Source organism: Colossoma macropomum, unplaced genomic scaffold (assembly GCF_904425465.1).
Source record: "Colossoma macropomum unplaced genomic scaffold, Colossoma_macropomum, whole genome shotgun sequence".
Taxonomy (NCBI): Eukaryota; Metazoa; Chordata; class Actinopteri; order Characiformes; family Serrasalmidae; genus Colossoma; species Colossoma macropomum.
The window spans coordinates 19,085,580-19,111,775 of record NW_023494798.1 but is presented as its reverse complement, the minus strand read 5'-3'; the positions used below and the strand labels follow the sequence as shown (position 1 = coordinate 19,111,775).

Genomic DNA, 26,196 nt, shown 5'->3' with positions numbered 1-26,196 from the left:
AACCCAGAAAAATCCAAAAGTGCGAAAACCCTTTCAAATGCGAATATAGTTTGTTGTGTTACTTTCTATGTAACTAGATTTGTATACATCATTATATTGAACAGTACAGGAAAAATGAAAGCAATAACTCTCCACTTTTAAGGATAGAGTTGTATTTTGTTTTTGGAGTCCCCTCTGTCTCTGTTCTTCAATCAGCTGCCTGCTTATGAGCGCTAATGTGGCTGGTCAGCAAAGATTTCGCCCATTTACTTACAGACAGCTTGATGTGCAGATTTTGAGCCTGGGGATGGCTTGTTTGTGTGTGTGCGTGTGTCCATGTGCGTATAGACGACGGGATGGAAATGCTGGCTGGACTGGCTCACTGTGCTTTTGTTGCTCTTTCAGCACGTCCTCCCCCTCTTTGCCCATACCATGCCAGCTTGTTGGGAGCGCATTGTCCATGCCCTAAATCCTATTGTTTTACACAGTATCCCCCTGGCTTAGGCCGTTTGGCATGGCCAGGCACCGTCAGAACAGCCGTGTTGCTTTATCGGGGCATAATTTAATATCAGGACACGACATGTCAGATTAACCTCACACATGTGCTGCACTGAAATATCTTTCAGTTTCACCTATTACTGTACAGAAAGATGTACTTAAACCGAAAGTTCAGTTATAGCCCCAGGGGAAGGAAAAGACAGCCTTTTAAAACACATCTCTTTTGCCTGCTCAATGGGATAACTGTTCACACTATGATGGAGACACCCTTCTGAGTGGGAGTGCAGTGTGGAGGATATACGAAATGTAGGAGTGTGTATATCAGCAGGAAAGAAGAAAAGAGCAAGCTGCTGAGATGGAGAATTTGATAGTGTAGATAGGCTGTAAAACTTGGACCCCTACACTTTTAAAAATAATGGTTCTTGGCTTGAATGTACAGTTCTGGAAAAAAACTGTGCTTGGTACTGAACCTGTACATTGTATCTAGGTTCGTTGTTCAAAAAGGTTCCACATACTTGCACATTACAAAAATGATCCTTGGGAGAACCAAAACCTTTGAAAGACTCTTTAGAGCCCATGTGTCAAACACAAGGCCCGCAGGCCAAAACAGGCCTGTGGCACAATCCTATTCGGCTCATGAAATTATTTTAATTGTATGATATTAGTCCCGTTTCACCCTGAGCTGCACTGCAGTCCCCAGCATGCACTGCAACATAATGTGCGCTCTATGTCCCTCCAATAACAATCTTTGGGCCTTGTCTGCAATAATATGGCCCTGTCTGCAGTTTTGCAGCAGTTCTGAATATACTTTGTGCTAAAGCCTCACTGATAGGAAGATTTTGTGACTAATACTTACTTTCAGGGGCTAAAAATTCAGGTAGCTGATACCATCACCTGATATAATTTTATCTCAATCCAATTAACCTCTTGAACTCTAAGAGGCTGTATATGGGTCCAATTCCACACTCTCATAATTACATACCTACAGTTTTATAATAGATACAGAATAATTCGTCATTCATCATAGTTTCTGAATAATTTTAAGGAATAAGCATGAAGATTAATAACTTAATAATCAGCCTGGAATTTAGAGGGTCAAACAGGATAAACTATGCTTTCTTTGTAGTGAAACATGCAGTTGTTCTGTGTTCTTTGTAATTTATCAGGATAACGTGATATCATGTTGCCCACATCTAGTCAATTGTCAGCTGTGAAATATGACGGTGGTTTCTTAAACTCAGAAACTCAAAAGTTTTAAATAATGCATATATTGTAGCACTGGGGGTGAGGCGACACAGGATTGTTTGCCATTTTGGTTTCTGTCAATTACCTTTTATTTTTCCTTTTTCAGCTTCCTTCAAAGAAAAAGTTTTTTTTTCTGCTTTATAAAACATCATGATGATGTTTTGTGTTTCAGTTGACTAGTTTAGCCTGTATTGTTGTCATGTAGTTTAAGATCAATTACCTTACACTCTCAGAAACAAAGGTAGTAAACTGTCACTGGGGCAGAACCCCTCCTGTCACTGGGGTGGTACCCTCAGGGGTACATCTCAGTACCTTTAGTCAGGGAACATAATTGTACTATAATCCATTGAAATTATAATTTCTAAGTTGTACTGATTCCACACACCCTGTCTCGTCTCCAGGCTTTTTAATTTGTTGTTCTGTTTTAAAACTTTAGGTTATGAAAAGTACAAATACGTACTTTTCACCTGAGACAAACTTATTTAAGGTTCACAACTGGACCTTAAAACCACTGTTGTACCTTTGAGGACACATTTACATTGTTTGTACCTTGATAAATGACAAAGGTACCTGCACAGAACCTTTATTTCTAACCGTGTATATTGGGCTCCTCAGTGAATCAATTATGTAAGGTTTCTTCTTATTGTTGGGAGATTGCAAGTTTGAGTCCTGGTGATGCCACAACCACAAAAAACTCAGGTCACCGAAACCTTCCAGCTCCACTTTTTTGGACATGGTGGAGCACACAGCCTGATTCATCTAATGTGCAATTACATGTAATTCTAATAATTTACTCCTGGTTTGTGGGAACGTTTGCCGTGACTCATCTGAGTTCCTGTAACCTAATTCTCTTTTGTACTAATTAGTGCGGCATGAACCACCAGATTAAATAAGAAGAGCATAAATGAGTCAAGGCTTATTCCTTTCAAATCAACACATTTATCTTATGCTCAATAGTGTCAAGGCTTCGTCTTCCCTGGGTCCTGTGATGGATACGCTGAGTTCTGTGTGTGTGTATATGTGTGTGAGCAGCAGACAGTGCTGAAGGTAAAGCTCTCTGCACACAAACAGTATCTGGCGGGGGGGTTCTTTTCCTCTCGGTCACCCAGGCTGAGAGTGGGCCCTTCACAGATGGTTGCAGGTAGCGTGACACGCTTGGCTGATAACCAAAGGACTTCAAAGCTCCAGACGGACAGAGCAGAGCGGAGAAGAGTGGAGTGGAGCACAGCAGAACGGTCTGTCTGCCCCATTTCTGTTGTGTGCCAGGAGGAAAAAGAGAGAGAGAGAGAGAGAGAGAGAGAGAGAGAGAGAGAGAGAGAGAGAGAGAAAGAGAGAGAGAGAGAGAGAGAGAGAGAATGCTTCAGCAATCCAAAGAGCTGGACATGCATGGAGTCTCTCTCAGGATTACTAGGGCTACACAATGTATTTTATGTTAATTGTGATATAGTGATATTAACCTTTCCAATACTGACATCACAGAGGGCTGTTTATTCTTTATTTATCCTCCTGACTAATCCTGATGCTCGGTGATGAGGTTGTGTGGGTGTTCTGATGAGTGAAGGTCTTTATATGATTAAACCAATAGAAGTCATTTTCAGGGATTCGCTGATGTGGTGATTGTTTTGGGATTAGATTACCTTTACATTCATGGCATTTGGCAGATGCTCTTATCCAGAGCAACTCACAATTTGACACGGGTAGGCGAAGGTAGTGTTAGGAGTTCTGCGCCAAGGAGTCTTATTGGTATTGGTATTACTGATATCTGATCATTGTGCTTCACTAATAGTTTTGTTCTCAATAATGCAAAACAGACTTTAACTATGCCACAATGCATGGTCCCGATTTTTTAATATTTCACAAGGCACAGGGTACCAAATAGTAATATTTCTGTTGGAGGTGGGCAATATGATGATAACATGATTGGACATGATCTAACAAACCTCTTAAAAACGAAATACGGTGAGATGTATCAAGAAAAGGTCTTTAAGTATCGTGATGTTTGTTTTTTTCTTTTTCTTTTCTTTATTGCCTCATATTGTTTCAGATGCATTTTATAAACAAATTAGGGTGCTTTGCAAGACAGCATTTTAACCTAAACAGCATAGTAAATAGCGATTTAATATCAAGCGCTGCAGATTTACAAATTAAGCAGTTAACAGATTCTGTTTCCTTTCTACTCTGATCAGACAGTGTGTATCAGTGTTCATTTATTAAAATGAATAGGTGGCAAAATATTAAGTATTTTGGCCTTTGATCTTTGTTTTTTCCTGATACTGGCTAAGCATGTTGCTATTGCATATATGACACACACACACACACACACACACGCACACACACATTCACATAGACCCCAACACACACATCTCCTCAGAGGGTGCATCATCAGCGTGCGTTCTCTGTTCAGTCTTTGCAGCAGACTAACCTAAACTCTCCCACACCTGAGCTTGACAGCTCTGAAGTGGTGCACTACAAACATACCAAAGAGCAAAAAAACAGTCTGATCCCATTTGTAGGCCATTGTTGCTCTAAATGAATGTGTTGTGTGAGCAGTGGAGGGTGCAGGAGATGATGGTTCAGGGGAAATATGCTAGTTTGTGCTGTTGTATGAAGTAGGGCGAGACTCTTCGCTCTTCATTTCAGTGCCTCTGGCACTCTCCTCTCTGACCGCACACTGAACTGACCCATCATTCAGCAGGCATGACAGAGAGAGAGAGGGAGAGAGAGGGAGAAAGGATTGAGAGGAAAAGGAGGGGTGGGGGTACTTTTTCCTTTCGTGCAGTGTTCAGGGCATATGACCAGAGCTTAATAATTGATAGGGTTATTGTGTGTGTAAATATGTGACCATACGTAGACTGTGTGTGTGTGTGTGTGTGTGTGTGTGTGTGTGTGTGTGCGCGTGTATGTGTGCGTGTATGTGTATGTGTGTATGTATGTATGTGTGTGTGAGAGTTCCCTTGCAATGTAGATCAATGGTACACACACACAGTTTCTCTGTGCATCTGGCTTCATGTGTAATGGTAGCTGTAGGTTAAATCGAGCACAGAGAAAAAACTCTTTCTCTTTTTTTTCTCTCACCCTCTCTTTCTGTCTGTCTCTTTTTCTCTCTCACGATCTCTCCCCCTTTTCTCTCTCCCCCTACCTGTCTCTTCCTCTCTCTGTCTCACTGTCTCTTCCCCTTTCTCTCTCTCTCTTTTTTCCTCTCTCACTCTCTCTCATTTGTCTCTCTCACTCTCTCTCTCTTTTTCTCTCTCACTGTCTATCCCCCTTTCTCTCTCTCCCTCCTCTCTCTCTCCTTTTCTCAATCTCTCTACTCTCCCCCTTTCTTTCTCTTGCTCACGCTTTCTGTCTCTCCTCTCTCTCTCTCTCTCTCTCTCTCACTGTCCACCCCCTCTCTATCTGTGCTCTCTCTCTCTCTCTCTCTTTTTTCTCTCCCATTGTCTATCCCCCTTTCTCTCTTTCCCTCCTCTCTCTCTCTCCTTTTCTCAATCTCTCTACCTCCACTGTCCACCCCCTCTCTATCTGTGCTCTCTCTCTCTCTCTTTCTCTCTCCCTCTCTGTCTTTCTCTTTTTCTCACTCTCTCTGTGTTTCTACTCACTCTCTCTGTGTCTCTTTCTCTGTGGCTCTCTCTCACTCTGTCTGTCTCTCACTCTCTTTCTTGTTCTCTCTCTCTCTCTCTCTCCCAGAGAAAGGGCATGTGCTGACCTTTCGTTACAAAAGCATGGCCTTTGCTGTCTCAGAGTTTGTTGTTCTTACCTGCCAAACTGGAGGAGTGTGAGCAGTGGAGAGAGAGAGGGATCTGGAACGTGTGTTTGTGTGTGTGGGGGTGTGTGTGTGTGTGTGTGTGTGTGTGTGTGGGGGTGTGTGTGTGGGTGTGTGGGTGTGTGTGTGAAATCTGTTATTTTGTTACTTGTGATCTTCCTGTGTGCTGATAAGACACAGAGCTGTGTGAAAGTGAGTTGCTGACTAAGAGAATGGCTCTGTGGTGTTACAGCCACACAAACACTGTATATATATCATCTTATATCAACATGCATGGTGAACGCCTGCCTAAGTGCCCTATCCCTGCTCCGCCCACAAAGGGCCTTTTTCATAGCAACTGCAGACCATCACTGATACATTTTATTGTGGTCAGTGTGGACACATGGATGTCCCCACTACACTGGAGGCAGCACTGCTTTGTGGCAAATTGAAGCTGGTGTGAAGTTGGTAATCGCCAGCCTCACACATGTTACTTTAAAAGAGCGCCTTTGTGGGCGGAGCATGGAGAGGGCAATTTGGCTGGTTTACTTTCCTTATTTCTCATCTGATATGATGATGTCTTAATTCAGCGTTCCTCTCATCACCGTGGAAGGCTGCAGTTTTTGACAGCCTCAAACACAGCACTGTTTTAAGAAGCTTAAACGCAAGACAGATCTCATAAATGATGTATGCTGCCCTCTCTCTGGCTCCAGAGTAGGAGAAGTGTGATTGACATGTTAAGAGGGTGTGACAGAGACTCAGTGCCCTGTCCAGAGAGTTCGGTCCTCTGTGGAGAGAGAGAGAGAAATCAGGAGAGAGACTGAAAGAGGGAGAGAAAGACTAAGAGAGAGAAGGGCAGAGAAAGAGAAGAAGGGAGGGAGGTAGAGAGAGATAGAGACAGAGGGGTGGGAGAGCAGGAGAGACAGGCATAGACAGAGAGAGACAGACAGAGAGGATCAGAAGAAAAGAAGGAGCGAGAGAGACAGAGAGGAAGAGAGAGAGAGGGAGATATTGCCTTTTAACTTTATTAAAGCATCTTATAAGTAAAGGGTCTACATTGTAAGGTAGTAGAAAGAGAGAGAGTTTTTTATTTTTTAATTTTATTTTTTATCCTTTTCTTCCACTTTTTTTTTCAAAACATCCAATATTTTGTTTTATTGTTCCATATACTTTTATATTATTAATTGATGATTAACATTTTCTCCTCTTAATTATCACATATTAATCTTGATTTATATTTTGATTTATGTATTATTTTATTTATCTATATATATATATATATTTTGTAATTAACTTTTGATAAATAGACCATCTTTGTTATGCTTTGACACTACAAATGTACATTTGTCATGTCAATAAAGCAAACTTGAACTTGAGAGAGAGAGAGAGAGAGAGGAGAGAGAAAGAGAAACAAGATGAGAAAGAAAGAAACAGAAAAAGGGATGGAAAAGGAGAGAGAAATTGAAAGAAGGAGAAACAGAAAGAGAGAGACTGGAAGGGGGAGAGTGAGACTGAGACAGAGAAAGAAAAAAGAGAGAGTAAGAAGCAGAGATAGAAAGAGAAAGGGAGAGTGAGAGAGAAGGAGAGGGCAAGTGAGAGAGAGAATATTTATTTTTAGATTAAAACAACAAAAAGACAAATAGAAAGTCCCTCTTTACGTTTACACACAGGCACCCGTGTGTGTGGGTTTGGGTGTGAGTGTGAGGGGCAGTTTGGCACCGCAGCCTCAAATATCACGCATGGCTAACTGTGTAAAGGCCATGTGCCTGGCCTCTGTTTTATTTGATGCTTAAACAGCACATTGAGAGCGAGGGCAGGTTACATTGACTGACCACATGCACTAAAAGCTCCAAAGAGCAGTAACCAGACTGCCTCGTGTGGAGAGCAGACGGGAGAGTGGGAGGACTCAACACTTTTATCACCATTATACATATTGACTGTGTGCGTGCTCATGTGTCAGACTCAGGCCTGTGTCAGTGCTGATCCTCTTACGATGATTGTCTCAGGCAGCATTCAAAAATAAACATGTTTGGAAATAGAGTGCTGTGTGGCCTGTAATTGGCCTGCTGAATGACGGATCAAATCTGACTGGTTTCTTAGCACTTCGGACCAGCCTGATGCTGGGTGACAAATCTTCCAGCTGGGCTCTGCGTGTGTGTGGATGTGTGTGTGTGAGCAGTCTAGATGTAGCCTATCACGACTATATGAGAAGATGTTGAGTCTGACAGCAAGTATGCTTGGCAGGGACTGTTCAAGTTAAGAAATATCACAGATTTGTGCAGTGAATTTCAGCTTGGAGAAAGACTGCCAGCATGAAGCTAACAGTGCAGGTTGACTGAGTTATCCTTTAGCAATTAACATTGGCTTTTGTGCCACTTGACACTATTTTGGTTCCTATTTACGTGTATTTATATGATTACTTTAATGTTATGAATTGCGTTTAAGCCTGTCACAGTTGTTACATTGTGTTAATTACCTGACTGCAATTATTATCCATGGTTGTTTGCTTTCACACTGTGTTTATGCATTTAGAAAAAGCATTTATTGAGACACATCATGGGTCTTGCAAAAACAGCAAGGACCAGTTTCCCAGACAGAGATTAAGCTTAGTCCTGGACTAGCATTTTAAGTAGAGATTTTCTATTGAAAGAAAATCTTTCAATAGGTGGTGGTGCTATAACACATTTAGAGGGCACAGGTGAGTAGTAGTGGGCAAAATACGGGGTAATTAGTCATTACCATTATACTAAGATGCCACAAACAAATGTAGATAATGTAATGTACATGCAGTGCAAAGCACAGTTTCATCTCCTCCCATGTAGTGAGTTGCAGTCTGAGGAAAGTTAGCGCAGTTTGTTGTTGAAGCAGCAGACATCACAATATATAATGAGTTGTTGAGTCAAAGGGGGAAAAGGGAGTGGAAAAAAAAGCAGGTTTTATAGCAGCTAATATTGTATATTTTTGCTTAAGCAACAATATACAATATACACCGTCAAAAATCTTAATTATAACAGCGTATGAATTTTTGCTGTATTGCCCGCTACGATTGGTGTGTAATGTTTGTTTATTTGAGCTCAAACTATGCCAGTCATTAGTCGGAGCTACTAAGTCAGGGGTCGCAACCCAAATGTTAAGAAGAGCCATTTTGTCCTTTCAGCAAAAATCAAACCACCTTGGGAGCCACAACGTTTTATGTCCATTTGTGCTAATGTGTTAGTATAGGGTAACAAATTTAATATAAATGAAAACGCAGACTTACTTTGCTCTGCTTTAAGCTTTAGCTCAGCTATAGACAGTTTTCTCACATCTCCAGCAGGAAACTTTTCCCCAGAAGTAGAACAGTTTCTTGTAAATGTCTCTAAATGTTTGATTTTTTTACGAGGCTGAAGTCGGCTTCTCATTCGCCAGCTTCTTGTTGGAATTTTCCTGTTCCACCTTAAATGGTCCCTGAGGTGCCAGACTGTAGTTGCTGCACTGTTTAAGGTTGAACGGGAAAATTTGAACAAGAAGGTGGCGAATGAGAAGCCGACTTCAGCTTTGTGACTTTTTAGTGTTTGACAGTTTCTCGTTGCAGATTAAACAGTATAACAGTATCAGGAAACCAGCTGAAGTGCTTATAAATGCCACGAAGTCCATTCGTCTCCAAATTATCGATGTGCATCTTAAATCTTTCTCTTTGCCTTTTCGTTAGCTACAAACTAGGCTAGTCTGTGTGCCACCCTTCAGCGTTGAATTAAGGGTGAGTTAGCAGGTATACATTAACTCCAACATTTGAGAGCATTTATTGTTAAAACTGCTAGGGATATTTTACTGCAAAAGCGGATTATTTTATTCTTACGTAAAAACCTAAATTTGCTCTGGAGCCGCAACAGGGCAGTAAAAGAGCCACATTTGTCTCTGGAGCCGCATGTAGCCGACCCCTGTACTAAGTACGGACAGGTAGGAAGTAAATTAACTAATCAGCCAGTTTGTGCACTTGTACTTTAATAGTTGCATACAAAAAAGCAAAAAATAAAAATAAAATTGTCATCATTATCTAATGGCAGGAATAATTACATCAACTTTCGATTTACATTCTGCATGCACAGGTTCAAGTCTGCACTTTCGACTTCTGAATGTTCAAAATCTACTCTTTTCAATGAACTACAGGTGAAAAATAATTATGGCCATAGCAGTGGCTCTTCAAGACTAGACTACATCTGAACAGTTGGTGACAGATTGCAGGGGCTTCCCCATCATTTCATAAAACTAACGTAAGCAGAAAAAGCCAAAAGCAGCAAAAGGACAACAGAAATGGCACTGGTGTTTTGTGGTGGTGGGAAAATAAGGTCATTCGATTCTGAGAAGTATTAAGGGATGGGGGGAGGGGTGTCCGAAACAAATGTTAGTGAACTTCTGCCACAGTCCTAAGAGTCTGCACGTCTGCACGTCTGCAGCACCTGTGCCTGAAACAGAAAGAGGCCACAGAGAACTGTGAACGTGGACAAAACATCACAAAGACTGAGAACCCCCTCAGAACACTGAGAACCCTGGACTGTTGCCACAACAGAGCCCACGCATGCACAAATGACATTACCCACCACACTCACATACTGTTTACCCGTCTGTAGTCAGGTATGAGGTGCAGAAGCTCCAACCACTGGATTCTGTAATAGCTTAAACCCATGAGCAGTGGATTGCTGACATCCAGAAGACATGAGCTAAACTGAGCTTTTAGCTTTTGTTAACCCTGTTTTACTTAATTTGTTCTCTACAATACTTTCAGAGACTATGGCTCTGTTCTCTTTAACTCAGTCAGATCTGAGGAGTTGGTAATCATAGAATTGATCTGCTTGTGGAATTGGAGCTTTCTGTTGGAGCTGCTGCCATGTTTTCTATCAGTATGTGAAAGAAAGATGGTTGGTACACATTCAGAGCAGAATTCAGATCACTAAGAGCTTAATACTGATTTGTTTCAGAGGTGGCTGAAGAGTGAAGTATAAGTACATGTACAAATGTTTTTTTTTTTTTTTTTTTTTTTACATATTTTTACATTTCAAAGTAAAGGAGACACTATACCATTAAAGAGTAGATTAAAAGACAAAAAAGCATCAGAAGGTTAATAATCCAACAAACAACCTGATGCTACATTGTACACTTCATGCACTCTATGCTTTTCCTCTGCACTGCTGTCTTTTGCATATTTATCTTTTTTCTCTATGCCTGTTGCCTATCATACAATCATTTGTGGAGGTGCCTATATACATATATATATATACATATATGGTAACGGATAGTTCACTGTAGATGGTTTGTTGACACTCACTTTATCTTTAACTGACATTTAGCTAAATATCTATTAAATTCAATCTAACCTTTTCCTCCTCCTCAAGCTGACACTCTAATTCTAACCTTAACCACAGCCCAAACCAAAACCTAATTTTAGTCTTAACTGTTGATTACTATAATTGTTCACTACACAAAGTATTATGCAAAGGCTTGGGCATTCCTGGTAAAATTGCATGTTTGTCTTGATTTTCTAAGTGAAAATTAGTCAACATATCCTGTACGGAGAGCACACTTCTGCACATTTTAGTGCACAATTACTATTTATTTGTTGGATTTAACATACTTGAAAAATAACATATAAAATGTGGCCTGTTTAAAAGTATGGCACATGTTAAAGTTAGCAAATAAATAGAAATTGTGCACTAAAATCTGCTCTAAAAAGCCGTATTTCAGCTTGTTTCCTGAGGTTGTGTTAGCTTATTTCCACGTAGATAATCTACAAAATATTTAATTTGACCAAGGATGTTCAAACCCTTGCATACAACTGTAATTTGTTAACAATCTTAACATTTGTGGGTAAACGATAGGAGACTTTTAAAATAAAGTGTGAAATACCCGCTGTAAATATGGGACTGCTTCTGCTGATAATGTGGATCATGCATAAGCCTTGAAGAAGACCATGGCCTTATATGTTTGCTCAAGCGCAGAATAAATGAGACTGGTTCACAGGTCTGCATATTCAAGGCAATAGCTTTACTCTCTCTCTCTCTCTCTCCCTCTCCCTCTCCCTCCATATGCCACCCACATGGCATATGCAAAGTGCTAAATTAGAATAAGGAAGAACACACCACAGTCTTGCTTTCAGATTAACTCAGTTCATGAACGTGAAGGTATCTAAAAAATGTGTTGACACAAATTTGTCAGTTTCTCATTTTCTGCCTAATCTAGCTGCAGCTTTGTCTCAGTTGTGTATTCTCAGGCTTGTGATAAAGAGTATTAGAACAGGAGCAGTGAATGTGTGTCCTCAGAGCCCACATGTTTCATCAGCTGAAGTGTCAGGTATTAAGGGTTCTGTCATTAAGAGTGTGTTTTTTGAATGCAGGGTTAGTGGGTGCAGTTTTGTAGCTGTGTAGACATTGTGATTACTCGGAAGAGTGTGGCACAGCCGGTCACTAATAACATGACTATTAGGCTTTCGCATGGAAAAACAGTACATTTGCCTGATTGAAATGCGTAATTTCCACATGAGTAAAATATATTACATAGGGCTGTCAAATGATTGGAATAACTGATAATATTTAATCACATTCATTTGTGTTGTTAATGCCCATTTATTGCATTTGTTTTATTTGCTCAATTTTGAACAAAGAAAGTTTTTTTTTTATTTTAAAAGCAGTGCAATTTGTTATAGTTATATGAGTGGAGAAAATAAGCATAATGAGAATGTATTTATAACATTCAGTAATTTAATAGTATTATTTTCATCATGTAAATGTGTAAACATGAAGTGAACATAAAAATCACATGAAATCACACAGTGAACATGAAAATAGAGTGAAGTTTTCATCACTGCCATCTAATGAGATCGACAGTGTCTACATGTTCCAGCTCCTCCACAATTGTAGCCTCTCCCTCACACTGCCATGTTACATCTTGTTTCAAGGTAACTGTAGCTTTCCACTTTGATATTGCTTTTGTTAGCTTGCTGCTCATTGATTTATCCCATTAGTGCTGTCCACCAGTGCTAATGGGAATGATTTGACTGATATAGCCAGCATTAGCAGTATGTCTTTCGTGGAAATGGTACTTTAGACTCTTTGTACTTCAGTGATAAACAAATTCATGGCGTTGCAGTAGCTGGAAATAACTTTCATTTAAAAGCTGTATTTGAATAACATTCAATAACATTCATATTCAGGATGGAACTACGAATAGTTTGAAGGGTCAAGCTAGGAAAATGCATTCAAGTTAGTGCCGTTAATCATTAATCATGTCAGTGTGTTGTTAATATGTTAACACCACTAATATTGCACCAGCAAAGTTATTTCCAAAATTAAGTAAACTGATATACACATGTACACATTTGACTTGCACATTTAAATCAAGTCTATTCAGTAGGGTTAGAACAGGACACCACCAAACTTGGCACACTCTCCATTCGAATCACCATAATTTCTTATTATACGGAAATGCAGGCTTATAACAGGCCACTAAATACAAGGTGTTTTTTCCCTCATATGTCCCTAAAGGCCACAGCCTTACAATTACTTTTTCTATTTGACGATGATTAAAGAAAAAAGATGTAAAACTCATTTAAAACACTGTGGCTTTTGTTATCCAATTTGTCTTTTATAAAGGGAATAAAAATTTACAACCCATGCACAAACTCATTCATCAGCTTTTCGCCAAGCCAATTAATCCCTGCAGACAGACTCTGATGGAGTCGCTGATTTCATTATTTTGAAGCCATTGTTTTGCCTGTGTGCGTGTGAGTGTATGTTTGTGTGCAGGGCTCCTTTGTTCTGTCTGGGCCTGTAATTTCATTCTTGCCTCCTAAGAAAATGTCAGCCTGTTCACAAATCAGATTACTCTCTGGCTTTTTTTGTAAGTATTAATGTGTTATTAACATTCTACTCTCCTTTCTGCGTGGGGCTCATGGGGATGGAGTTTGGTTTTTGGGGCTTGTGGGATTGCTTTTTCTGGGAGTTGAGCTCTCTGAAGCATCACGCGTGGCTGAAACTGCTGTGGGGGCCGCCTGCGTGAACTCATCACAGAGGATTACACACACACACACACACACACGTGCAGAAACACAAGCATCTCTGGATTTCTGGATTGTGATTAGGGTCAGACCAGTATATCAATTGACCATTTGCAAAGTAATGATGGACAAGCCTCTCAGCTGGACACCACTGTCTGTAAGCACTGCTTCCACCATAGAGAGGGAAAACTCCCCAGAACAAACCTGCAGTGAGAATGGAGGCGGCAGTAAATTAGTCAGAAATTTTAGATGAAATGTGAAAAGATGTTACTGAGGAACGTGTAATCCAAATCCATGCTATCTTGATCAACTGCAGTTGTTTTATTAATTCCTTAACCTGAAAAGGTTTTGGATTAAACTTGGTTTTAATTGTGGAATACCAAACTCACAGCTTAATGTTAAAATTCTATGAGTTGCCACTCATCTTAGTATCATGTATATCCAGTCTTAGCATGGATACGTCACTCAAAACCTACTGGTTATTGGACATGAAAACCTGCTACTTTAACATGCAGAGATTAGAAGGTTTCCTTGGTTTGACTGATGTCGACATTACCTTCAGAATTATTTTCTGGGCTTTTAATTGGCCTACATTCATATTTTGTCAATTCTCAGCATGTATGTCTTCGCTGAACATCTTGTAAAGTCAGTTTATTTTAGAATAAAATGTGTCTAAATGTTCTTTGTTTAATTTAACTTTCAATAAAAAGAATTTATGAAAATTAAGAAAAATAACACTTATAAATAGAAACCATCAAAACTGGTAGGAATGCTGAGGAGCTCAGCACCACTCTTACAATACTAATATTATATAATACTTTGTAAGTTCCTCATGTTTATTTGAGTTCAAAAAATGTACCAACTGCGAGCAAATTAGTTCATATGAACAGAAATAGTCGATTATCTGATAGTTTAACGTCCTAAAATTGATCTTGGTCATGAAATATTTATATTAACTGGGGCCTAATTGTGATGTATTTAGAAAGAAGTTGCCTTGTCATGTATATCATTAGGCATTAGCTTTCATTGGGAGGAGTCAGGGTGATTCTCTCTGCCTGTTTATCTGGGCAGTATTCTCCAGAAAGGGCTTTGTGCAGAAGATTATGCTTCACAGGAAGCGCAGCCTGAGCCGGCAGTTGGCATATGTTCAGAATTCCTCTGAAGAGTGCAGTAATAAACTTATGGCAAAGAGGAAATGGACTTGTTCATGTTTTTTTTAGACTTTTTGTTTGAGGAACAAAAAAGTGGTTCAAACCTTATATCTTAATTCATGAGGCTTTTTCCATCTCTTCTTTTAGCAGTGTGCTAATGTTTCTGAACTTTTTAGCTACTGAAAAAGTAGTTTCAGTGATAATACTGAGTTTGACCATGCTGTGCCTTTAGCATCAGAACTGCAGGGTATACTTTGCATCCGTTCTGGCTGTACATGTCAAGGTGTGTGTGTGTGTGTGGGTGTGTGTGTGTGTGTGTGTTGCTCTTGTTTCATCTTAGCCTGGTTTGGCTCTGGTGTAGTGGCTCTGTGGTTAGAGTCTGGCAGGCGCTTTAGATTCTGCTCTTTGAAGAGCCACCCTGCACAGCAAAACCTGCAGAACACACACACACACACACACACACACACACATGAAAGCTACCACATCCAGGCATGTAAACAACTTTTAGATACTCATCTATAAAGCAACTCTGATAACTACTAGCGCTAAAAGTAGTATAGCATAATAGCACTATTGCATTATATTCTGGACGTTTTAGTGTGCTCACCATTTCAAGTTAACTATTTAACCCATAAAACATAAGGCCTGTTTTTGGGCCGATGCTTCAGTCCCTCAATCCCATAACTATATAAATTATATATTAGGCCTGGACATAAACTCTGGCATTCTCTGAATGTTGGCAGTGTCGATAAGAGAAGCAATAAATTCCAATTAAAGTTGTGTGTCTGTGACTGGGTGTGCAACAAGTACAGACTCTGAATTTTCTTTTTTTTGCAGTGTAATTAAACAGAAAAACTAATACTGAAACTAAAACTAATACTGATGCAAAATGACTTCAGAATCATATCGGTATCAGGAGATAATAGCCAAAATTCCCATATTCCATATACTCTTATTCCTATAGCCTCACTAACTAACCTCTTCTATATGCAAATAGCAAAGAATACTAAAGCTCTATCTGTGTTATGCAAAGTGCAAAATAAAAATAGTGGATTGTAAGGCTGTTAGAAGAATAGTCGGCATCATTTGATCATTTTTTACATCGTTTGAGCGCGCCAGCTATTCTTTACATTGTGTGAAAATTTCATGATGACTGGACCAATAGAAATGCTCCAAAATTGCTTGGAACAAACTCTCATACATTAACTTACATTAATAGTTAAGAAAGTTTTGGCCTTATCCTGTAACGCTGCCCTTTTGGAGATACTGTTTCTTCTTTGGACAGCGATGATATATTTTTCTTTCTTGTATAGGCCTACAAAAACAATAATACATATTTAATTTCTTAAAAAGCTCCTTAGGGTGATGCAGGTTTGTTGTAACAACACTAAGGATATAATAGGTTTTGAGCTGTGCATATGGATGGATTTTGTAAATAGCTGTATAGCAGTTTGGTTTTATGACTTGTTCTGTTTGTGTGAGATTGTGGTTGAAGTCCAGCCTATGGGGACCACGCTACTGCTGTAATATTAGATAGGGCTCCCAGTGCTACATTCCCGCCAGTCTAACTACGTCATTCTTGCACTGCGCACATTATGTAACATGATATGTAATGTAATATCATCATGCCTACAAAAACACATGCTGCCCTATTACATAATTTTGTAAGTAATTCATAGTAGTTTCTGAATTAAACATCTTAAAATACTTGACTGAATAATAAGCCCAGGGGTGAAGGAGTGAAAAGTGATAGTTTAACCACAGGATGGTTGGAATAGTTCACAGAGGGACCTCTACCAGTGCAGTGGCCTGATAACGGTACAAATGGCTACTATCTGCACCATGTCCCCACATAGCCTTGTGCTGGACCTGAGATCCGAACGCTCAGCCTGGTGGTCCTACTACTCAGTCACTCAGACTGCGAATATTTAAGCTGCTCGTTGTGAACGGCATGTTCCTGTGAGTTAGGGAAAATACTTACATTAGTCACGCTGAGCTTGTAAAGTTCATATAAAGTCCTCGCACAGGCTTTGGCAGGACGTTAGTGTTTTGTGTGCTGCATTTTTACTGCCCTCATGATTTCATTAATAAGAAATCCAGCGTAAACTTCCCAAGCACTGTTACTGCAATCGCTGACGGGATATTTCCCTCATACGTGCTCTTTCTCTCACACACTTTCTTACAGTCAGTTGCACACACAGATACACACACACATGCACACACACATCCCCCCTCCCTTCCCTCGCACACACACGCAGGCCTGATAAAGCAGTCAGTAACAGGCCGTGCTCAGGGCACTGCTCTGTGTGACAGTGCGCTGTTTGTTTTTCTTTCTCAGGGGCCGTTGGAACACATGTCAATGGCTTTAGCTGCTCTAGCCACAGCTGCTCGGCCAGCTCGCCTCCTTCTGATTCAGCTACAGGAAGATCAGAAACGGGCCATATGTCATTACAGGAAGGCCTTAATATGTTTATGGGTCACAGTAGTGCATTTGTGTGTGTGTGTGAGAGAGAGAGAGAGAGAGAGAGAGAGAGAAAGAGAGAGAGAGAGAGAGAGAGAGAGAGAGAGAGAGAGAGAGAGAGAGAGTGTGTAGTTGCCTCTATTGTCATTTTCCTGCATGTTTGATTTACATTACATAAGAACTAGGGCCTGACCGATATATCAGTTGGCCGATAATATCAGTTGATATTGATGCCCCACGGTTTTACCAGTATCAGTGAAAATACAATTGCATGCCAACAATTTGTCACTTGTTTTGTTTTATTGCTGCGTCGTTCTGATTCAAACTCATGATTTTCTGATAATAAAGCAAAACCACAGGCAGTTGTACCACTGGAGAATTAGAGAAGTTCTGATATGAAATATTCGTTATTTAACTATATTACAGCAATGCAGGGCTGACCTAGTAAAGCTGAAAACAAAACACTATCATGGTTAGAAAAATCAAAACATGAAAAAATGTATTCAGACCTAACCCTTAGCATGGGAATAGCATGTTATACTACAACTATGTTATATCAAAAATCATATTTTTCATTAAAGCATTGATTAACAACTAGTGGAGTACAAAATTAAAATTTAATGTATAAATATAAAACACATGACAGATATTTACAGTTTTCAGAATTTTCAGCCCCATGAAAAAGTCAGAAAATGTTAATATCAGTTGGACCTAAATAAGTACTAACATTATCACATAACTATATAATTAACTATATAATAAATTACAATTAAATTTAGATTTCATATCAATAGAATAGTATACACTTCCAACTTTTTCAATTTCAGTCTATGTCAACCAAAACAAAATTAAATTCAAATTGGCATAAAATTTGTGCTTTTCTTATGAACTCAAATGTGGTATGGACTGAAACTCTGCTTCTTTCAGTGAGCTAGGAGTTATAAATAATGAAACAAAATGTAAGGATACGTATTTCGCGGCATATATGCCTTAGGAAAGTTAATCTGAAAATATGCTGAGATGTGATCTTGAAATAGAATTGGTGAGTTCCAGCCTGAGTGATCAGCTGTAACCTGCAGAATAAGGACATAGAGCAGCACTCAAACAGGGCATGCTTTGACAGCAGTAAGGCCAGTCTAGCCAGTACTACCCAGTTCCTCCTTCTATAATCCCTGTCTGCCCTCATATTTACAATACGTACCCGCCAAGCTCTCCTAAATGCTGAGGCCTGCATGTAAGCTCTGTGAGTGAGAGATACACACTGTTATGAACAAAGACAATAGCCAGACCTTCCCTGCCTCCGCTCTCTGAGGAATTATAGTGTTTCATTTGATGAAAAAGGGGAGGGGAGAGGAGGAGGGGGTAGAGGAGGGGAGGGGTGCGTGGTAGAGGTGAGTGGGGTCCGTGATACAGAAGAGAGGAGAGGAGGAGTTGAGTGGAGGGAAAAGAACAAAAGGGTGAGGAGGGCAGCTTGGTGAAGAGGCGATGAATGTGCAAGAAAGCATGAAAAAAGATGGTTTAGGGAGTAGAAGGTTGAGGAGAGATCATTGGATTTAAAGAGAACGGTGGGAGAGCACAGTGGGTAGAATAGTAAATAAAGCTAAGGTTGGTGAGCCTGGATGAGGGGAAGATTAGGGGAACAGGGAGTGCTAAAACATAATTCATAAAGTAAATTCAGGGGCGTAGACTTAGAAGAACAAGGCCACACAGTGTGATAGATGTGAAGTGCCACTGTTTCATAATAGCTTTGGCATTGGCTTAGCTAGACAAGAACAGCAGATTTTCACAATTTAGCCAGCTATTACATTTATTTATGGATTCTTACATAATGTTTAATAAGGAAATTGTAAAGTAATGATAACTAGGGCACATTAATGTTTGTAGAATAGTTTTTGCACCAATTAACATTGAAATTGGAAAACAAATTCTATCATCTAGACTATATACAGTTTATAGAATGTTCTTGTACCTGTTTAACAGAATAAAGTTTGCCAGCTAGCGCACTGGAAGTTTTTGAGAAACACAGTTATAGAAGTACTGGAGCACTGCCATGCTTGGTTCTGTGATTATTTCCATTTTTTTTCACATTTCTTTCCAGGAATTTTAAGTGTGTTTGGAAATTTGTTTTTAGCTGATCGCCAACAATCCAGTAAGCAAGCCGACACAGTAGAAACTCTTGAAACCTATTTTAAGAGAGTGATGATGTTGATTGTAGAGGTTTAAAGTGAGAGGCTACAGTAGAGGGGTGCAATATGGCGTTATTTTATTGTCATCGCAATAGATTCTGTTATTGTGATACACATGCTTTGCTGAACATATCATGGCTATTGCGGTTGGTATAGTGTAGTGGGTAACACTCTGCCTTCTGGGGTTCCGTTCCTGCCTGGGTAATCACCCTACACTATATACCAATATATATATGTATCATGATATGGTATTTTTTCCCTACAGTGATATCCTACAGCATGATTATGATTCTGACTCACTGTCAACTCTTAATGAAACCACACAGGCAAAGCCAAGAGACACATTACGAGGGAGACTCTAAGAGAGAATAGTGGTGGGGGTGCAGGAAAAATGTTCAGTTAACCCCATTGTAGTCTACATTATACTCTAAATGTGAGAGAGTAAGCGATAGAGTGAGTTACATGCAATGTTCCTGAGTTGCCTCTTAGCTTTTAGGGTGTTGATCTTTTGTAAGATTGCTTCTTGGTGTCAGGTAAATGAACTTTCATAGAGGTCCTGTAAAGAGCAAAAACGCGACGTTTAAGTCAGGGGTTCTCCTTTTTCTGTGGGTCTAATTTCAGTAACTTTGAATTCATGATTATTGAGCTTGAACAGATGAGTCTAACCCAAAGGAGAGATCTGAAAGGCATTCTGAAGAGAAGAGATGTGGGCAGAGAAAAACAGCCCACTTCCGGAGTGTCTTCCCTTTGGATGGCACGCTACAGCGGCCATTCCTCTGAGCCACGGGAGATAATGCTTTGTCTAGACAAGCAGAGGTCAATTCATTAACCAGTGATTTCTTCCCTGGCCGATTTTCCAAAATGCCTCTTTCCTGGATCAACCAGAGGAGACGATTCAAACACATGACTTCACTCTCTGTCCATGTTTTTCCGTCTCATGTATTTGCAACCTACTGCTGTTTTTTGTATAATCTGCAAGTGAATCGGTTACATAATCAAGGTCTTTTTGCACTGTGGTGGATTTGGTAGTGCTTCTAATTAGATAATATAAGAAAAAAATTGCTAGGAGCCAGTTTTTTACAGTTTCTGTATAACCGTTATCATTATTTGGTAGAAAGGGTTCAAAGTGATACTTTCTCTAAAAATAGCAAAGATTGTTGAGTTTTTGGAAGACCAAGGCCAGAATGATTTAAATGACAGGTAGTTTGCCATTGCTCTTTTATGAGGTGTTATCTTCTAGGCTGTTATCGGAGCCAATACCCAATACTGGGGCCTCATAAAGTCCAGGCACATATAAAGCCCTCTCTCTCTCCTCTCCGCTTTCCATCTCCTCCTGTCAAATGTAGCATTTTTGATCCCCTGCCCACCAAAAAAGCTGATTATCTAATACCTGACAGAAAAATAGCCCAGCTCAAAAACACTGACCATTACCATTTCATCATTCTTCATGTGGAGAGCAGGAAAGTAGCCCTTTGGTTTGCTCTGAGGCAGTGCCTTTAAAACAGTATGTTTTTTGTCAGGTATGATAAATGCTTGCATTCCAGCCGTCTCATTGTTAAACAATGGGCCATAACAGATTTATACGCGTCATAGAGTTAAAAAAAATTCCAGTAAATTTTATGGGCTATGATTTGAACTTTTTTATAAGATGTAAGCAGTGAAAATTAACCCAACAACAAGGGTGGTCGTAGTCCAAGCTATAAACACTCATGAATGGCTGACCGTTGAGAGACTGAAGTGAAACGGGACCAAATGCATTGTTGCAGATGCATGTTTTCAAAAGATAACATTCTTGCCATTTGACCTCTCACTTTGTGTTTGAAATGACTTATCTGCATTTTTCAAAGGGTTTGAAAATTTGAGCAACCGCCAGTCTTAGACGTGTACTCCCAAAGTCGAGAGAGGACATGAACTCCTATCCAATTCTGTTCATAGGCATTGAGGACAAGGTGCAACTTTTGCAAACTGATCTATTTGGCAAAATATCTTAAGCCCAGAAAAACAGTTAGAAAATCCAGTGGATGAAATACAGTGGAATTGGCACAGTGGATTATTGAAAACTGGTTTTGTTGAACGCTGTGTTACAAGCCAGACATGCCGACTGCTATGAGTCCCAGGGATGTTCTGTCTGTGTTTTTGGTAGACTTAATGCCCCCCAATTCTGCATTCTAACATATACATGCGCACAGATTCACACAGAGCCATCTTCAGCTACTGATCACATCCAAATTATTTTTAGTGTAAAGACCTGGCAAAAGAAAATGTAATCCAAGGAGTGACATCTGGCCCAGTGGCTTATGGGATTAGCATAGGGCTGTGCTCCTAATAGCTCTAGCGGATGTTCTTCCTTACTTGCTCCATCGACATGCTGGCAGGACTGCATATACCTGATGAATCGGAGACCTGCAGGGTCTTCATAGGGTATTAGTGTGAGGAGTAGGTTCCTACAGATATGAAGTTTGTTAGTGATAGTGACACCAATCTAGGGAACTTAAAATTATGATAAAGTAATATAACTTTAAAGTGTCAAATAATGTTGAACTTGTATGATTGTTAATTGTCAACTGTGAATTGTCATATATAGCAAATTTCTTAATTTTCTTAAAGGTTTTCTTGGTTTCTTTTAATTAGCTCTTTTTTATTTTATCTGTTCTCTTCATATTCTTCATATAAAGTTTTCCTTTTCTGTTTTATAACTCATACTAAAGCTTGAAACTAAGGGTTTGGGTGCATTTGTGCATTGTGCATGTTTTTGTTATTTAACTATAATTGTGTTTTGTCAGGTTGAACAATTCAGCCCTTGCTATAATAAAGAACAACATTGGGTGACCGTTCATTTGTGCCTGGATCCCATTCAAATCCTTACAAATGAGAAATTTAGAAATGTACATTCATTGTATTTATTACAAGCAATGTTGTTTTGTGGACTTCATTTCTAGATTTCCAGTGTTAATCTTGATAAACTCAGGGACCCTTCATTTAGGCCGCTTTTTTCGGCCAAACGATATAAATCGGCAGGGCCCTAGTGAGGAGCACTGTGACTGGAGGGGAATGATGACCCAAAAAGAACCCTTAGAGTGGGCCAGAGCTGAGTCGAGGAGCAGCACTAAAAGCAACAGAAATATCCTCCAGCATTTGGGATAAGACCAGAGGACTGTAGGAATGATAAGTGCTGTCAGAACTGACGCTCTTTGTATGCATTTTAAGTAGAGGAGAAGAGACGTGCACCTAAAGCAAAGAGGGGGCGGGGGAGTGAGTGTAGGAAGAGGAGTTTGGTTTTGAAAGTGTAGCTATCAGCACAATTCAGAAATGCATAATAATGACAAAGCAGTCATGCCAAGCATCCTCCCTCTGTTTCCTGCCCTGGGAATGTCCTTGCGTCAAGGAATTCCTCAAACCAAATGAGATTCATTATGTTCTCGCAAGACAAGGCCACAAAGGAAAAGGAATAATTCCCATGGACGGCCGTCATGTGGGCAACATGGTGTTTATGGAAGATATCCTGTGTATTTTTTTCTGTTCACTATGATAACAAACACAGAAATGTAATATGCAGGCCCTAGTTTTATTGTCAAAGTCATGAATTAGTCAGAACAGATGTTAACCAGAACCAGTTGTGCTGGGCTAGTTTCAGCAGTTGTATGATTCTGTTCCACACCAAACTGCTTTTAAATAAGCTTCATGTGTTCATGCAGTATAATCAGAGGTATTGCCATAGTGGTTGTACCACAGTTGTTAGATTACATTCACTAATTTTAGTATGTCAAAACTGGTTTTCCATAAACATAATGCATTCTCATATTAAATCAAGTCACGCAAGCTGCCGCTCAACCCTCCATTTAATTCATCCGCGTGGTCCAAAGCAGAACAGTTTATTGTAAGGAGAAGAGTGAACAGGTTTTACAGCATCACTTGTATATTCATCTCACAGAGATCATGTGAATTAATTCAATTCGTGCAGGTAATAGATTAGCATAATTGAGACTTGCTGGCACAAGAAAACAGAGTGAGGGGAAAAAAGGCTAATACAGTATGAATTCATCCTGCTTGAAACCTGCTCAGGCTTTTAGGTGAACAGCTCACTTTACTGTAAAAGGTGTGAATATGTGTTTGCATGTATATGTGCGTGCATATTTGTGTGTCTGTGTACTGTTTCTACAGTATGTGTATCAGTGGCGAATGGTGACTATTTGTGTTAGGCATTCAGTTTGGGCCATAAATGTCAAAACTCATCAAAAACGAGGAAAAAACACTTCTACACTGAACTAAACGCTGCTAGCGCCACTATGGGATTCTAACAGTATGTTAGCAGTAAGCTAACTGAAATTCACATGAACATTTTTTGGCTGTTTTAAATTAAATGGACATATGAATACTGTAAAAGACATTCCATGTTTTATTTGAAGTTTTTAGCAGATATATTAGCATAGATTTTGTCTTATATGTAGCAGTTTTACAGTGATTTCCTAGTGTTCTCCTGTTCTTACAGTGGACCGGAACCTGGTTAGACTACAGTTTGTATTCCCTGTCAGTGACGTATCTAGGACTTTAAGAAAGCCTAGAGTGATGGTTTTTGCACAAAATTGGTCCTGTCTATTGGAAATCAAGACATAATTGGTGTCACTCTCTAATTATGCTGGTCAGTCTAACATTTAAGACCTTCAGTTCAGCTTCTGAAGGCCTAACCAATAAGCTTCCTTGGCTGTATTTATCTGAATATCAAGGAGAAAAAAATCTGATTGTACAATTTACTGTAGAGCGTTTTGTTTCCAGCTTAAACTGAACAATAACATAAGACTCTTACTACAGTACTTGCACAGTGTAAATACAACAGCCATGCTTATTATATTACATAAAAGTAACTAAAAATTCCAGACATGTATTTTACATTTCATAGAAATCATTAGGCCTTCTCTGAAGGGCCTATAAGACCCTGAAGGTTGCCCTCTGGTGTATATATTCTCTGTGTGTGTGAGATTCGTCCATATTGGAGCCTCTGTAAATAGAGCATTACTGCATCCTCTTTGTGTAATCGTGCTTGTGCTGTAATCATTATTTTAGTGCTACAAACAGCGCAGTTTGAGAAAGGCTATTTTTGGCCTGTTGTTTGCTTGGAGAAGCGCAGCTTATTCTGAAGCGCAGAGTTCCCAGGAGCTCCACTGCTCTCAGTTCTGCTTTTGTTGTCTTGTTTTCGGGATCCGGGGTTGAGATGCGGTTCAAATGCTCCTCAGTTGTTTTTTGATATCTGTGGAAATGCAGCAGGCTCGCCCCTGTAGTAAACGGCAGCTGCGGTGTGATGCCTGCGCGGCCTGAGTGGTCTTCCTTGTGAAGGAAATTGCTGTCATTCTTTGAGACTCATGCAACTTTTTAAGGCTTTGGTTTTGACGTGTGGCTCCATAGGCCCTGACATGACGGAACTTCAGTGTGTTTACAGAACTCCCTATGGGAACAGTATAGATAGATGGTATTTCCTTTGCGTATATCAATAGGCCATTTTTCTCATTAGCTCCAGAGCGATCCTGTATAAACAAACAGCATTTTGCAGAACATGTGAATGTTTTAACAGAACACGGTCCATCCATTTCTTTTCCTCTGTCGTACAGGCATTCTCACACACACACACACACGCACACACACAGACACACACACACAGACAATATACAGAGATTCCCCAAAGCTTTAGGACATCGTGGAACTTTCATAAATTTAATTTAATCATTTTTTCCCAAACTAGAGATAGTACTGATGGGTATCTATATTGGGCTGATATGTGCAGAAAATGCTGGATCGGATATCATAGGGAAATAAAAGAATGATCTAATCCTGTTACAAATCCAGCCTGAAACAGAGCAGACTTACACTGTGTGATGTGATTTTGTTAGCTGTGAATTTCTTCCTGTGGGGTTGCACAGTTGTTGACCAGTTTGAGCATCATAGCCTACTTTCAGACTGTGTACACTAGGGATGTGTATTCTGACTAATTCTGATACTGAAGTATGTGTAAGACCCCACGACCCAGAAGGATAAGAAGTAAGAGTTAATGAACGGTTAACCACAGGGAAGAAAAAACAAAAATAAAAAACAGACATTGGCCACAATTACTGTTAGGGCTGTAAGCTTAACGTTTAGCTGATATTACTGGAGGCTAAAATTTGACATGCTGAGGAAAATTTGTAGGTTTTTGTGTCAGATGTGTAACAGAGGCTAACTCAGATCAGCTAATGAGCTAATGAGTTAACAGAGCCAAGTAGTACAAAGTTGGATGCCGATGAACACTCATCGTCCTTTACATGAGGTCATTTCTTCTCAGTGGGCGATGAGCCAGTGCATATTTTCTCTAGTCTTCCTGTGGTGAAACGTAATAAATACCCACATCATGATTTCAGTATTAGAAGCACTGACACCTTGAGCAATTAACCAGGTACTCCAATACTTGTGTGTGTCCCTAGTTTACACCTGATCATTTCATATGACTTGTATCTGGATTGTAACCTGATAAGATTTTAACCACATGCATTTCTACTTGGTAATCAAATCTCCAGCTAGTCAGATTGAAATCTGATTGTTGCATGGCGTATAATATGCAAATTAGCTTATATATTGAGGTATAATATATTTATCAGTATATGTATCGTCCTATATATACATTTTTATGTAGATAATCTCTACCTGGATTTAATCTAGATACTCGAGATCTAAATATTTTAATTAAAAGTAATGTATTTTAATACAAAATAAGACAAAAGACAAAATATTAGATCAGTATTGGTACCGGCCTCAAGATTTCAATATCATTATCAGTGTGGGTAAAGAAAAAGTGGTATTGCACCATCTCTAAAGAATGTAGAAAGCAAATATGCATTTCATTTATTGTTCTTTGTGCAACTGTGTTTAATGATTTGAAATTA

The 26,196-nt window shown here is 39.6% G+C and overlaps 1 protein-coding gene across 1 annotated transcript in view; it reads left to right on the top strand.

Annotated features, from left to right (window-relative positions):
- Positions 1-26,196, top strand: part of hipk2 (homeodomain interacting protein kinase 2) — a 126,128-nt gene that overhangs the window by 7,868 nt on the left and 92,064 nt on the right. The window lies entirely within an intron of this gene.